Source organism: Pantherophis guttatus, chromosome 3 (assembly GCF_059756535.1).
Source record: "Pantherophis guttatus breed Tessera chromosome 3, ASM5975653v1, whole genome shotgun sequence".
In the NCBI taxonomy this organism is placed as follows: domain Eukaryota; kingdom Metazoa; phylum Chordata; class Lepidosauria; order Squamata; family Colubridae; genus Pantherophis; species Pantherophis guttatus.
The window spans coordinates 125391885-125405953 of record NC_142065.1 but is presented as its reverse complement, the minus strand read 5'-3'; the positions used below and the strand labels follow the sequence as shown (position 1 = coordinate 125405953).

At 36.6% G+C, this 14069-nt stretch overlaps 1 protein-coding gene across 2 annotated transcripts in view; it reads left to right on the top strand.

Annotated features, from left to right (window-relative positions):
- ADAMTS16 (ADAM metallopeptidase with thrombospondin type 1 motif 16) overlaps positions 1-14069 on the top strand; it is a 100586-nt gene that overhangs the window by 72306 nt on the left and 14211 nt on the right. The window lies entirely within an intron of this gene.

The following is a 14069-nucleotide window of genomic DNA, read 5'->3' as shown; positions in this document are numbered from 1 at the left end:
CCCCTGTTCCTCTGCCTCACTGATGTCCGACCCTGGAGGATCTGGAGGCAGCACCTCCCAGATGGCCCTGGCCCCCTCTCTCCCTCAGATGCAGAGCCCTCATCCGAGCCTTCCCCAGACTCCAGGTTCCTCCCCAACCTCCTCACTGTCCGACTCTGCTGCCAGCTCCGCAGGCCGCCGGCAGATCACAACACCAGCTCAAGTTTGACTTAGTCTTCTATCCTTCCAAGATCTGTAAAATGAGGACCCAGATTGTTGGCGGCAATATGCAAAATAAGTTACCTAGAGAGTGCTGTAAAGCGCTATGGGGTGGTATTTCTATTTGCCTTCCTGGACCCTGAAAGGCTTCCTGCTTAGGCTGGAACCTTTTCTGAAGAACAAACTGTTCTTGACTCTGCTGTGGTGCTGTGTATCCTTTCTGTCTTCTTCCTGCTTGTTCTGTAGTTTCATTTTCTATTATTTTGTTCTGATTGGTGCTTGTTACTTGAGTCTTAACAACTTGTCTCTTGGCTTTGACCCCAAGTTCAGCTGAGAAGATGAGTTCCCCATCTTCTTCTCAATCAGCTGATTGCCTATATGTGGGATAGAACCTTTTCACTTAGGTCATCTAAGCTGTGAGTGATAACTTAGGTTGCCCCTTCCCCTGAAGACCCATTTCCCTCACTGTTAGCATTTAAATATGCTATGGATAACAAATTAGGTTCCATCGTATCTTAAATTTTACTTAGCTCTTTAACTCCCCTATTGCTATGGTGTCTTATAGCTTTGCATTGCAATTGATGTTTATTTATTGATTCTACTAATTAATGCGTTTGTTTTCAGTTAACACTCTCTACCTTCTTGCAGTCCCATATAAGAGTATAATGGTAAAAAAATAATTTAGAAGTTAGTGGGGGTGCGGGGGTTGTTCTTTCCCAACTGTGATGGATTTTGTAACTCAAAATTTTAACAAAGATCATTAATACCCTAATCATCTATGAATAACAATAAAGCCTTTCATTATAATCTGAATGGACTAAAATAGGTCATATAGTATAAATGACCCCAGTCATATCATAAATTGGCCAATTTCTCTTGTGTACACTAGGATGGAGGCAGGTACCAGGCCATTCAAGGACATACTATTTCTGATGAGGTGTATCTCAGAGAAGCTGATGTAGGTTTTATGGGAGAATTTCAGTAACTGCTATGTATCAAATGAAATAGTGGTTTCAGTAAAATCAAATATCAATTTCTTGTGCTTAATTCTCCTGCCCATACAGTCTGATAGATTTGACATCATTCTTTTTTTGGCAGAGGGGATGGTTTCCACCTCTCCTTTTCTTTGGTAACGAACTAGTCTGGATGTAGATTGTTTACCTGCATCCCCTTATAGGAATTGTCTCCCTCATTAACTCAATGTAGATCGAGAAATGCCATAGAATTCAAGCCAATGAACTAACATCTGTGGAGTGCCAGTTCAAAACTCATGTTAATTTTGGCATTTGTTGAGAATCTCTAAAGTTATTGTTCCTAAGTTTTATCCTTCTCTCCAAGGTACTATCTTAAAGAAGGAAATAATACTTATAATTGTAATGAGGACTGGCACCAGTTTTGGTGCTTCAACAGCCTCCTGTCCTTAGAGATACCTTGGCTGTACCCCAATAGTGGCAATCCAAGGGTGAGAGAGAGAGAGAGACAGACAGAGACACAGAGAGACAGAGACAATGAGATAATCCATGTACAGGTTTTTCTATCTTGTCTTGTGATGCCAAGCATGTATCTGTCCATGGCTCTTTGCACCACTCATAGTTTTTGTATTGATTGTGAGGTTAGTGTCCATGTTTCTCTGGCATATGTTAGAATTCCATTAATATTTTTTAAGTCACATCAAGTAGCAATACCTAACCAGTTTTTGCTGATCACAAAAAATAAAATAAAAAAGTATTGTTGAACCTTGAATGCAGGTTATGTCAAGAAATTCTAAGAATGTGGATAAGATTGGGAAATTGAAAGCAATTTGAAATTGCTTTTTGAAATTTCAATTTGAAATTTCAATTTGAAATTGAAAGCAAATTGAAAGCAAAATAATCCAGAAAGAAAGTAAAGGCAAACTATTTTAAGACTACTTGCAAAAAAGCAATACCCCTTTAAGGGGACTTTGTCTTTATAACATATATGACAAGCTATAATTTGAACTCCTTCTCAGAGATGCAATTTGGCTCCCTCAGTACTGGGATTAAAGAAAACTATTAAAACCTGGTTAACCTTTGGGATGATGTATCATAAATCTGTTCCCTCTGGTAGTTTAACAGTGTCTTTCTTCTTCTTGGTGTATAAGAAGATTTGCTATTTTATTCTTGCTTGTTATTGTTATTTTATTGTATGTATGTGTGTATAACAGCTCTGAGTAGAAATATATATATATTAAACATACAAATACAAATATATTTGTATGTGTATGTGTATATATACGCATACGCATACCTGTACCCATGAAAATCTACGAAAACATATATATATATATATATATATATATATATATATATATATATATATATATATATATATATATATATATATATATAAAACAAATAAACAATTCCTACTCAGAGCTGTTAGAATTTCTGTTTAAGTAATGTGTCTGATTAATTTTTAGGCACTCAGACTAGTTGTGAAGACCTTTCTAATTTCATTGAGCCTGAATCATCATAGTAAAACAGCTATTTAGTTGCAACACATTCCAGAAATACATAAGCAGTTATTTTATGGTTCCTTATGCAGATATAGTGGGTTATCTCATTTATATGCCGTCTATCAAGTTAAAAGAGACATTGCTTTACCGTCTGGAACCTCGAGACATCATTTCTATGTTGTGCATAAGATATTTTAGAATTCATGTCCACAAGTTCCAAAGTTGGCTGTTATCCCAGTTTTGAGCATTTAAACTAACTGAGCTAACACATTAAATTTATAAATATTAGATTTACACTAGCTAGGCTTAAGCCAGTTATTTAGTTGTTGATCATGCCCCAAAACTGTCTACCATAAACATTTATGTTATGTTCTCCTCATATAATATTACAAGCTGAAGATAGAGTTCCAATTAAATCCATTAATGCTGTTGCTGCTGCTGCTGCTGCATGATTGACAGCTCCAAAAACATGTGTTAATTCCAGAGCTTTCTTGGGTCACTTCTGTGTTGCCCAGTGTATATTTTGTAGCCTAATTTTAACTATGTTCGTTTAAAAAGTTCCACTTTCTCCTGCCCCCTACTCCACAGGTTGAGGCAAGATTTCATCATGTCTAATTCTTCCTGAGAACTCCTTTCTTTCTTACCGACAGTTATCACCATAGAGTCCATCACAGGAAGAGGAACTACTAGAACATCACTCTATCCTAGCTGGACCTGGCTTCAGTGAGGAACTCCTCCATTTCTATTACATGGGGGATTGTAGTAGAAAAGGATGGCAAAACCTTGTTCTGAATGTGTGCATTATAATATATTGCTATTTTTTTAGAAAGTATTTTAATATTGCTCTTCATCTCACAGTAGAAGAGAATTAAATTAATTTTAAAATGTGTAAAATTAACTTAATAAATCCATATTAGGATGCAGCAGTAAAAGGCAAATATGAATACTGTAATAATTAAAACTTTTCAAATGCTTAGCCAAACAAAGTTGAACTCCCACCCCAACCCCCAAAAAGCAATAAAATGTCAATGCTGGTTGTACCTCAGTAAGGTGGGCAATATGGCAATCAGAGTTTGCCATCAAAGCTTCACTGCACTGACATCACACCCTGTATCAAAGTGTCAGGTCTTTATAATAATGTCACAGCCACAATTTTTCCTCTTTTGCCTACCTTCCACCTCTGGTGGGTACTGTTGGGTGAGCTCAACTCCTGATTCATTAAAAAAAAAAAACATGCCTGTTCTGATTTCTTGGTGGGAGTGGTTTGTCATTGTGCCTTCTAGGTTGTTTGGAATACCCAGTAGTCTAATCTACTGTCCTGACTATCTCTGATCTTTGGAGAAAAGCTTTCCCTGATTATTTTAAATCTGAGAAAGGCTGAAAGAGAAGAGCTCCTTCAGAAATGTGGAACTCAAGTTATTTAAGGCAATGACAATATGTGGTATGCATCAGCTTCTCTAATTAGAATGTTGTGAGAACATAAATAATTGGGGTCAAATTATATCACTTCTTTAGCAAACTAAGCAAGACCGATGAAAGTCATTCCTAGCCATCGAAGCCACTAAGGTCTCAAATGGCAAAACTAAATCAAGGTATTCTGCGAAAGTTCATCTGCATCTGGAATAGGTTGAAGTCCAAATCTAGATATAAGAATTTCTCATTCAGACAACCCTTATCAGGATTCAGCATTAGTTTATTGTCTGAATTTAGACCATTAAATCTAGTCACTGGTGGGGCACCAATGATCAACATATCTGATTTAGAAAAAAGATAAAAATAATTTTCTCAGCTTCTTTTCAATGTCCTAATCCTTTAATTCTTTTATCATCTAGCAATTCAGCCAGTTTCTTCATTCTGCAATGTTGTTAATTGAGAATATTTTTAAACAAAAATCTGATCTTAAAATGGTATTAGCCTATATATTTCAGAGATCTTTTTCTGTATCCTGTATTGTAACCTTGCATTTCTTTTGTACAATTTTGGAGAAGCTTTTCTCTAATAGGTTCCTTGAAGCTGATGACTCTCTTGGATATTTTTCTTGTATACTAGCTGAATATCTATTACTGTGTTTTTCAACACACACACATACACACACACAGAGAGAGAGAGAGAGAGAGAGAAAGGGAGAGAGAGAGAGAAAGGGAGAGAAATTTTCTAAAAATGCCTTATTTATCAGGTTGTTTGGCTCTAAGCCAAAATAAACATGTTTTAATTTACTGATACTCCATAGACTTCATAGAAGGAAGGAATATCCAAGTATTCCATTGCATTCTCCAGGCCCAGACAGAGCATGGTGCTTTTTCTCTGACTGTTCCATGTTTCTTCCACCACATCAATCTATTCACAGGCTAATCTTGGAATTTCATTAAAAACCAAATAAAATCATGTAGATCCTATTAATTTCAATTCATGTTCTTTCTTTTTTAGTAAATATGCATATAGGTTTAGACTTACCATAAAGTCTAATAATCAGAAACTCTTATTAATATAGATGCTAAAATTCACTTAAATACAGCACCCTTTTTCCTCTATGTTCAGCATACAGATGTCTCATAGCTTGAATGGCAATTTGTAAGTGAGCATTATTATAATGCTTCTGAAGATTGATGCCAATATTCTGATTGCATGTTAGTACATTCACATCAGGGGTGGGTTCTACTTACTTTTACTACCAGTTCACAACGGGATCGCTTGTGCACGCGCCTTACTCAGATCACGGATGACGACATCTGGGGCGGTGAGCGGGGGCCCCCGCCTGTTTTACTACCGGTTCTTGCGAACTGGGACAATCCACCACTGATTCACATACAGTGGATTTAAAACATAGCATTGTGTTTGTTGCGATATTTTCAGGATCAGACTCAATAAAGATAATAGGAGTTAGAGCTTTAAATATATTTCTTTTTAATTATGATAGGCATTCTATATTCACTGAATATTCAAGGTAGAAGCAACGAGAATGGTGAGGGTGGCTCCTTATATATACAAGGGGTGGAGCTAGGAATGGGAGTGGTAAGTTATGAATACATTAAAGTCCAAAGAATAAGTTAACCTCTGATGTTCCATATATACATTATTTACACATTGGAGAATAAGGCATTTACATCTGACAAATCCCCCTCTAAATGCCGGTTCGTTACACAACATCAATTACATTCTGATTCAGGACAATATAATACATATAATTTAGAAGTTAAATATTTGTGTTGTTTAGAAGGTAAGGGTTTTGTTAATATGTCAGCTAATTGTTCAGAAGTATCGCAATGTATTGCTTTAATGAATCCGTCTTGAGACAGTTGTCTCACATGCTTAAACTTTATATCAATATGCCTGGACCTTTGTCCAATTGCATCGGATCTGGATATTTCAATGGCCGCTTTATTGTCTTCATGCATAATAAATGGTAAGGTGGGTTTCTTCCAAACATCAGTGATCAGATCATTGAACCATACAAGGTTATTTGCAGCCTTGGACAAACAAACATATTCCGCTTCTGTAGTAGAAGTGGCTACTAGTTCTTGTTTACCAGTATACCAGTAAACTGGACAATCATTCAATAGAAAAACATAACCAGAAGTACTCTTTCTGCATGATGTATCACCAGCCCAATCTGCATCAGCATAACAAGTAATTTTTGGTTCTCTGTCATTATTGGGTTCCAACATTAAACAAAAATCTAATGTACCCTTCAGATATCTTAGAATTCTTTTGACAGCTTCCCAATGATACAAGGTTGGTTTACTAACATATCTTGACAATAGATTGAGAGGTAATGCAATATCTGGCCTAGTCCAATTAGATATATAAAGGAGTGAACCTATAACTGATCTGTAAAATGTGTTGTCTTTAAACTCAGGGGAAGATTCATCAGTGTTTCTAAGAAAATCAGTTTGCATAGGGGTGTCACAGGTTTTAGCATTATTTAAGTTACATTTGTTTAGGAGTTCGATGATTTTATCTTTCTGTGTAAGTTTGAATCCCCTTTTAGTTTTGTTAATTTGCACACCAAGGTATTTATTCACTTTACCCAGAGATTTCAGTGAAAAGTGTTCATTTAACTTATTTACAAAGATTTCCCTGCTCTCTTTATGCTTTCCAATGTATAAAATATCGTCCACGTAAATTAATACAAATTCAATATGATCATTATTCTTTTTTACAAAGAAACAGTTATCAGCAGTGGTGGCGTTGAAATCCATGGTCTTAAGTACTTTTACCAAGCAATCGTACCATCTTTTGCCAGATTGCTTTAATCCGTACAGACTCTTATTTAATAACCAAATTTCGTTCTTATTAGTGTATTGACTGTGTGGTGCTCTTACATATATTTCCTTATCTAATTTTGCATGTAAGTATGCGGTCTGTATGTCATATTGGAATACGTCCAGATTGAGTGCAGATGCTACTACAAGGGCTGTTTTGACACTCTCTGTTCTCACTGTGGGTGAATATGTATCAGTATAGTCTTCTGGATATTTTTGTGCATAGCCTTGTGCAACTAGTCTAGCCTTGTATAAGGTATTGCCTCCTTCTAAGTTCTTAATTTTATAAATCCACCTGGTACCTATAATTGTTTTATCCTTAGGTGCGATCGCAGGTGTGAATACATTTAATCCTTGTAAACTTTCCATCTCTTTTTCCATAGCAAGTTCCCATTTTTCTCTTTCTTCATGTGGAAGTTTCAATACTTCTTCATATGTATTAGGTGTTATTTGTTCTCCATTCATATGCATTATGTAATCTTTGTATTTATTTGGTATTTGGTTTCTATTGTTTCTAATAGTTCTTTCAGGCTTGCTATGGTTATCATGCAAATATCTAGCTTCCTTTTTTGTTAATGTGTCTGTCTTTATTTTATGCTGACTATTAGTCCAAGTTTTGGTTTTGTTCTTACTTTTGTTAATATTTTGATTTTCTGTTGTTCCTTCCTCGCAAGATATCGTATCTTTACATTTATTAGGAAATATTTCATTAAGGTGCAATTTTGACCAATTGGCCTGTTCATGAAACACAGCTGTTCTGGATACTATAAATTTGTTATTACTATCAATAAATCTGTACCCTTTGGTTCCAGTTTCGTATCCCATGAATCTTAATCTCCTGGATACGTTTTCTCCCTTTCTCCTCAATTGTTTAGGTATGTGTACGTCTGCAGTGACTCCAAATATGTGCATGTGTGATAATTTGGGTTTTCTATTGTACATCACCTCATATGGTGTCTTATTCACAATACTGGACCAGGTTCTATTTTGAGTGTAATTCGAATAATGTAATGCCTCTGACCAAAATTGTTTGCCTAAACCAGCATCCTCTAATGTGCACCTAATCATGGTTTGTAGTGTGGAATTTTTCCTCTCTGCAACTCCATTTTGAAATGCAGAAAAAGGATTGGACGTGAAATGTAACATTCCTCTATCCTTTAACCATTGGGAGAATTCTTTAGACATGAACTCACATCCCCTATCTGTCATAATTTGCTTTATTCTGATATTATGTTGTGTTTCTATACGTTTGTAGAATTCCTTAAATTTCTGAAATGTTTCATCCTTGTGCTTTAATGTGTAAACAAAACCATATCGGCTGTAGTCATCCACTATTGTTAGGAAGTAACGTTTTCTATAGGTAATTGAGGGACTTAATGGACCAACTAAGTCCATATGTACCAAATCAAAAATATTGTTAGTTGATCTGTTAGATTTTTTTGGTCTGGGACTGGTTTTTAGTTTGGTGGACTTACATACTGAGCATTCCAAATAATTTTCACAATTTTTTATTTTGACACCTTCTGCGTGTTCAGTCATTTTTTGTACTACAGGAAAGCTTGCATGTCCTAACTTCCTGTGTAAGATGTGAGCACACTCATCATGAATTGGTTTACCTATTTTTGGTTTCTTTTCCTTGCATGTATTTTTGTGATCATGAGTTATTCTACACTCATCATTGTCACTGTTACTGACATTTTCATCATCTGCTTCAATACAATCTTCCATATTTGAATCAATGTTATGTAAACATCTTTCTTTAGTTATCAGATAGGGTAGACCTCCTTTTATCATTACAGTACCTACATTTGTTTTGTTCTTTTCTATAGTTGCTTTCCCCTTTGAGAAAACTATATTGATATCAGATTCTCTGCTTAATTTTATGGCACTTAGTATGTTGTGAGGTATTTCTGGGATTAATAATACCCCCTCTATTTTCCCTAGACCAGGCAAGGTCACATTTCCTTTGCCTAGTACTTGAACCTTTTCTTGATTAGCTACCTTTATCACAAACTTATCTTCTATAAATGAAGATAATATACTTTTGTTGTTGGTGGTGTGATTTGTTGCACCAGAATCAATAAGCCAATTGTTATTCTCATCCTGCTGTGTTCTGGTGCTGTCTTGTTTATTTAGCCCATTCAGTGACCCAGATTTCCTCTCTTTTGAATTTTCTCTACCCCCTCTACCTTCTTTGTAATTTGGTGGGCTTCTATATTTGTGTCTATCTGTGGAAGATTGTCTGTAATTATATTTGCTCCTATATTCTGGTCTATGTCTCTCTCTTGAGACTTTGGGGCAGTCTCTTCTACTATGTTCCCTGGATCCACAATTGTAGCATCTAAAGGCCTCATTATGTTTATCTTGAAAAACTACTTTCCTAAAAGGTTTGTGGTCTGTTTGGTTACTGGATCGATTTTTTCTTGAATTGTCTTCTGCTATCAATTTGTTAGATAGACTTTCTATGGATAAATATCCCAAATTAATGGTATCTAAGTGTGACATAAAGCTATCCCATGATGGATCAAGTGAATTGATAATAACACTTTTCATTGTTTGATCTGAAATCACTTCCCCCCTCAATTGTAGCTCAGCTCTTATTTTGTTTAGATTTATCAAATGCTCACTTATAGAAACCCCTGGTTTTACTCTAGAGGAAAAGAAATCCTTAGACATTCTTGTGGTTGTAGCTACGCTATCGCTGTGAAATAGATTAAACATGCATTGAATTATTTCTGATACAGTTAGGTTTGGTTTGATGCTATGATACATTGCAGGAGACACGCTAGATATTATTATGAAAAATGCTCTATGATGTAAACAATCTATTTTTAAAGTCCAAGGTCTTCTTGGAGGGCTAGTTATAAAGAATAGTAAATTTTCTTTCATGAAAATAACCTGAAGCTGTTGATACCACTCTTGTAAATTAATGCCATCAATTCTAAGTTTTGGGAAGTCACTGGGTAAGTTACCTACATTATTCTGTCCATTACTTACAACCTGGGGCAGTCCGTGATCTCTCAAGTGCAGGAAATTACAGAACGGCATTGGGATGCTTGCAATGAGTCTGCGCGGTTCTCTGGCCAGTTCAAGTCCTTCTGGGTCGTCTACGTAGTTTCGCACATGCGCGTTGCTCATTTTTTCTTTGGTGGCGTCGTGGAAGGTTCTCTCCCTTTCAGCTCTCTCGATCCGCTCCTCCTCAGATGAGTCGGTCTCTGGCTCGGTTTTTGGGGTTCTGGTGGTGGTGACGGTTCTTTTCTTCTTTTTGTGTGCGTTGGTATTCGATTTTGTCTGTGGTGTAGGGCGAAATCGGCATGGCTCTCTGGGCTCGGGCGTCGTCGCTTTCGAAGTCAGGATGGGAGCGTGCAGGTCTTGAGTCGCCGGTTTGATTTCTTGCTTCTTCGTAGATGTCTTGGTAATTTTCAGTCTTGGCCCAAAAGCAGCAAAAAGCGTTTTCATTGCTGATTTTACTTGAGATTTTGTTAAATCGTCTTCACTTTCTGATTTTGGATCATCTGAAGAGTTTGAGACTTCTTTCTCACTTTCTTCGTCTGATAGTGTTTTTCGCGCCAGAAATTTTGAACTGAGCGTTTTGATTGGCTCTGCTCCATTCTCTTTTGAAGTTCGTTGAAACCAAGATGGCTGCCATTCAAAATTTCGCGCGGGATCACATCTTTTCTTTTTAACAACTATTTTCTCAGTAGTCATCTCACTTACGATTTTTTGATCTTTGGGTTTTTCTTTAAAGACGTTTTTCTCTCTCGCTGCTCCGCTGTTCTTCAGCATCTCCTGGAGGTCCGCGATGAGACTTTCATCATTCTTTTGGCTTTTTAGTATCTTTAATATCTCTGACCTGAGTTCGTTATTTTCTATTTCGATTTCTTTCTGGTCATTATTTTCACTCATTAGTTCTTCTTCTTCAGTGGTGTATTCTTCGGATTCTCTCGAAATCGCATTGGTGGATTCGTTGATCATCTCTTGATCAGTTTCTATTTCTTTGCTGTAGGCCCTGGTGTTGGGCCTATCTTTCTTGGACATTTTTAATTACTTATTGAGTCAATTAACCATCCTCTGCTACCAGCTTGTTGCGATATTTTCAGGATCAGACTCAATAAAGATAATAGGAGTTAGAGCTTTAAATATATTTCTTTTTAATTATGATAGGCATTCTATATTCACTGAATATTCAAGGTAGAAGCAACGAGAATGGTGAGGGTGGCTCCTTATATATACAAGGGGTGGAGCTAGGAATGGGAGTGGTAAGTTATGAATACATTAAAGTCCAAAGAATAAGTTAACCTCTGATGTTCCATATATACATTATTTACACATTGGAGAATAAGGCATTTACATCTGACAGTGTTTGAATTTTCCTCTATTGAAGAATTTACTAGCATTCCCAAATCATGTTTTTAAAAAGGTTAAAGATATTGAGATTAATGTAATGAAACAGGCAGCCCAGACCTATGGTTTGGATGAAAATACAGATAGCTTTGATTTACAACCACCAGTGAGCCTAAAATTTCTGTTGCTAAGTTATTTGTTAAGTGACCTTTGCCCCATTTATGATCTTTTTTGCCGTAGTTGCTAAGTGAATCACTGCAGTGTTTAAGTTAGTAACACAGTTTATTTATTTATTATTAATTATATTTATATAACGCCCTTCTCCCGAAGGACTCAGGGCAGTGAACAGCCAAGATCAAATACATAAATATAAAAATTAAAAACAATTTAAAACCAGATTAAATACTTTGGCCCATAATTAAAAACATCCCATTAAAATCCAATTTAAAATTTAAAACTGTTAAAATTAGGCTAGCCCGGCCTAATTTTATGAATTAAAATTGAATGAATCTGGCTTCCCCGTTGGCTTTGCTTGTCAGGTCACAAAAGGTGATCACATGACTCTGGGACACTGTAACCGTCATGAATATGAGTCAGTTGTCAAGAATTTGAATGTTGATCACATGACCATAGGGATGCTGCAATGGTCGTAAATGTGAAAAACAGTAATAAGTCATTTTTTCAGTGCCATTGTAGCTTTGAATGGTCACTAAACAAACTGTTGTAATTCGACATCTATCTGTACTCTGTGAGGTTTTCTATAGCAACATGAGCCCCTTTCTAATGACCTCTTTGATTTAGACCCTCAGTGGAAAACTGTACAATCTGAGGTCACAAGACTGCATGTGAGCCCTCAAAGCTGTGAATCCTCAGAGACCACCAAAATATTTTTTTTTTTTAGCAAACTGTAGCTTTAACTACTCTAAAAAAGGGAAAACACTCAATGCATAACTGGTAAGTAATCATGGCATTGCATTTAGTTTTTATCCTGGCATCAAGCCAAGTATAGGCCTTGAAAGAGGCACGCTCCCTTCTCATATCATGGCTTCTTCTCTACGTAGATAATTTAATTGGTGATAAAGTTTGCATTATAAGAATTCCTTATGGTGTCCTCATAAATTGCAAGATGGCATTCTCTTGTGTGTCTCAACATCTCCCAACATTTTCTAGCCACTATTAAAGGTAAAGGTTCCCTTCACATATATGTGCTAGTTGTTCCCGACTCTAGGGGACGGTGCTCATCTCTGTTTCAAAGCCAAAGAGCCAGCGCTGTCTGAAGACGTCTCTGTGGTCATGTGGCCGGCATGACTAAAGGCGCACGGAACACTGTTATCTTCCCACCAAAGGTGGTCCCTATTTTTCTACTTGCATTTTTACGTGCTTTCGAACTACTAGGTTGGCAGAAGCTGGGACAAGTAAGGGGAGCTCACCCCCGTTACACGGCACTAGGGATTCAAACCGCTGAACTGCCGACCTTTTGATCGACAAGCTCAGCATCTTAGCCACTGAGCCACCGTGTCCCTATTAGAAGTCCACTATTAGAAGGGGGAAAAAAGGTGCAGCAGTCCAGAATGAACAGCAGTCACATAAAGCTGTATCTAACAATCCTCATTGTCATCTGAATGTTCCATCAACAATCATTTTAAAAACATATTTAAAGTGTAATCAAAGATGGATGGGTGGAACAAGGAGAGGGAGTAAGGAAGGATAGCTTGTTTCTTCTGTCTGATATCTATAAATACTAACAGTTCCAATCCTAGGATTTAGTTTATTATTGTAGTCCACAAAATACAATGTGTTGATAGGAATTAATAGAGCCTTCACATACTTTATCAAGTGCACAAGCAGCTACCCATTATAGGGTACAAATGAAATAAACTGTTAAAATTAAAAAGGAACTGTGAAGAATCCAAAAATGTTGATGGGAATGTTTTAGATCACTAATTGAGGGCTTGGGTTACTGTTCCAGGAGTCTGTCTTTCCATGCTCTTTGCCAATCACCTGTCATCAACCCCCATCTTTTCTATGCCAAGGTTTGATATTGGGCAGTAACTTGGGAAAAGAGCATTCTGGGGATTCTGAAACCTGCCCCTAAGGTCAGTAAGTTAAACATCTGTTCAAACAGAAGAACTGGGGAAAATGTGACAGAAGTGTATCTTCTATTTTTTTCTGCAATTGCATATTCATTCTTTTAGATAGCAGCAAAAGCAGAATCTGGATGAGACTATGATAGGTAGCAAAATAAGTCTGAATTCTGGTAAATTTACTTACCAATATATGATGAAATTCCAGTTAACAGGGTAGTCCTCGACTTACAACAGTTCATTTAGTGACCATTCAAAGTTACAACAGCACTGAAAAAAGTGACTTATGATCGTTTTTCACACTTACAACCGTTGCAGCCTCTCCATGGTCATGTGATCAAAATTTGGCTGCTTGGCAACTGATTCATATTTATGATGGTTGCAGTGTCCCTGGGTCACGTGATCACCTTTTGTGACATTTTGATAAGTAAAGTAAATGGGGAAGCCAGATTCACTTAACCGTGTTACTAATTTAGCAACTGCAGTGATTCACTTAATAATTGTGGCAAGAATGGTCATAAAATGGGACAAAACTCACTTAACAAATGTCTTCCTTAGCAAAAGAAAAGTTGGGTTCAACTATGGTGATAATGACTATCTGTATTTCTCCTGTAGCAAGATTAGGATGAGGCATAAACAATATAATCTATATTTTGTTTCTACGGTGTTGTATTTGAAATCACTAATAGAAAAGCAACAAGGTTT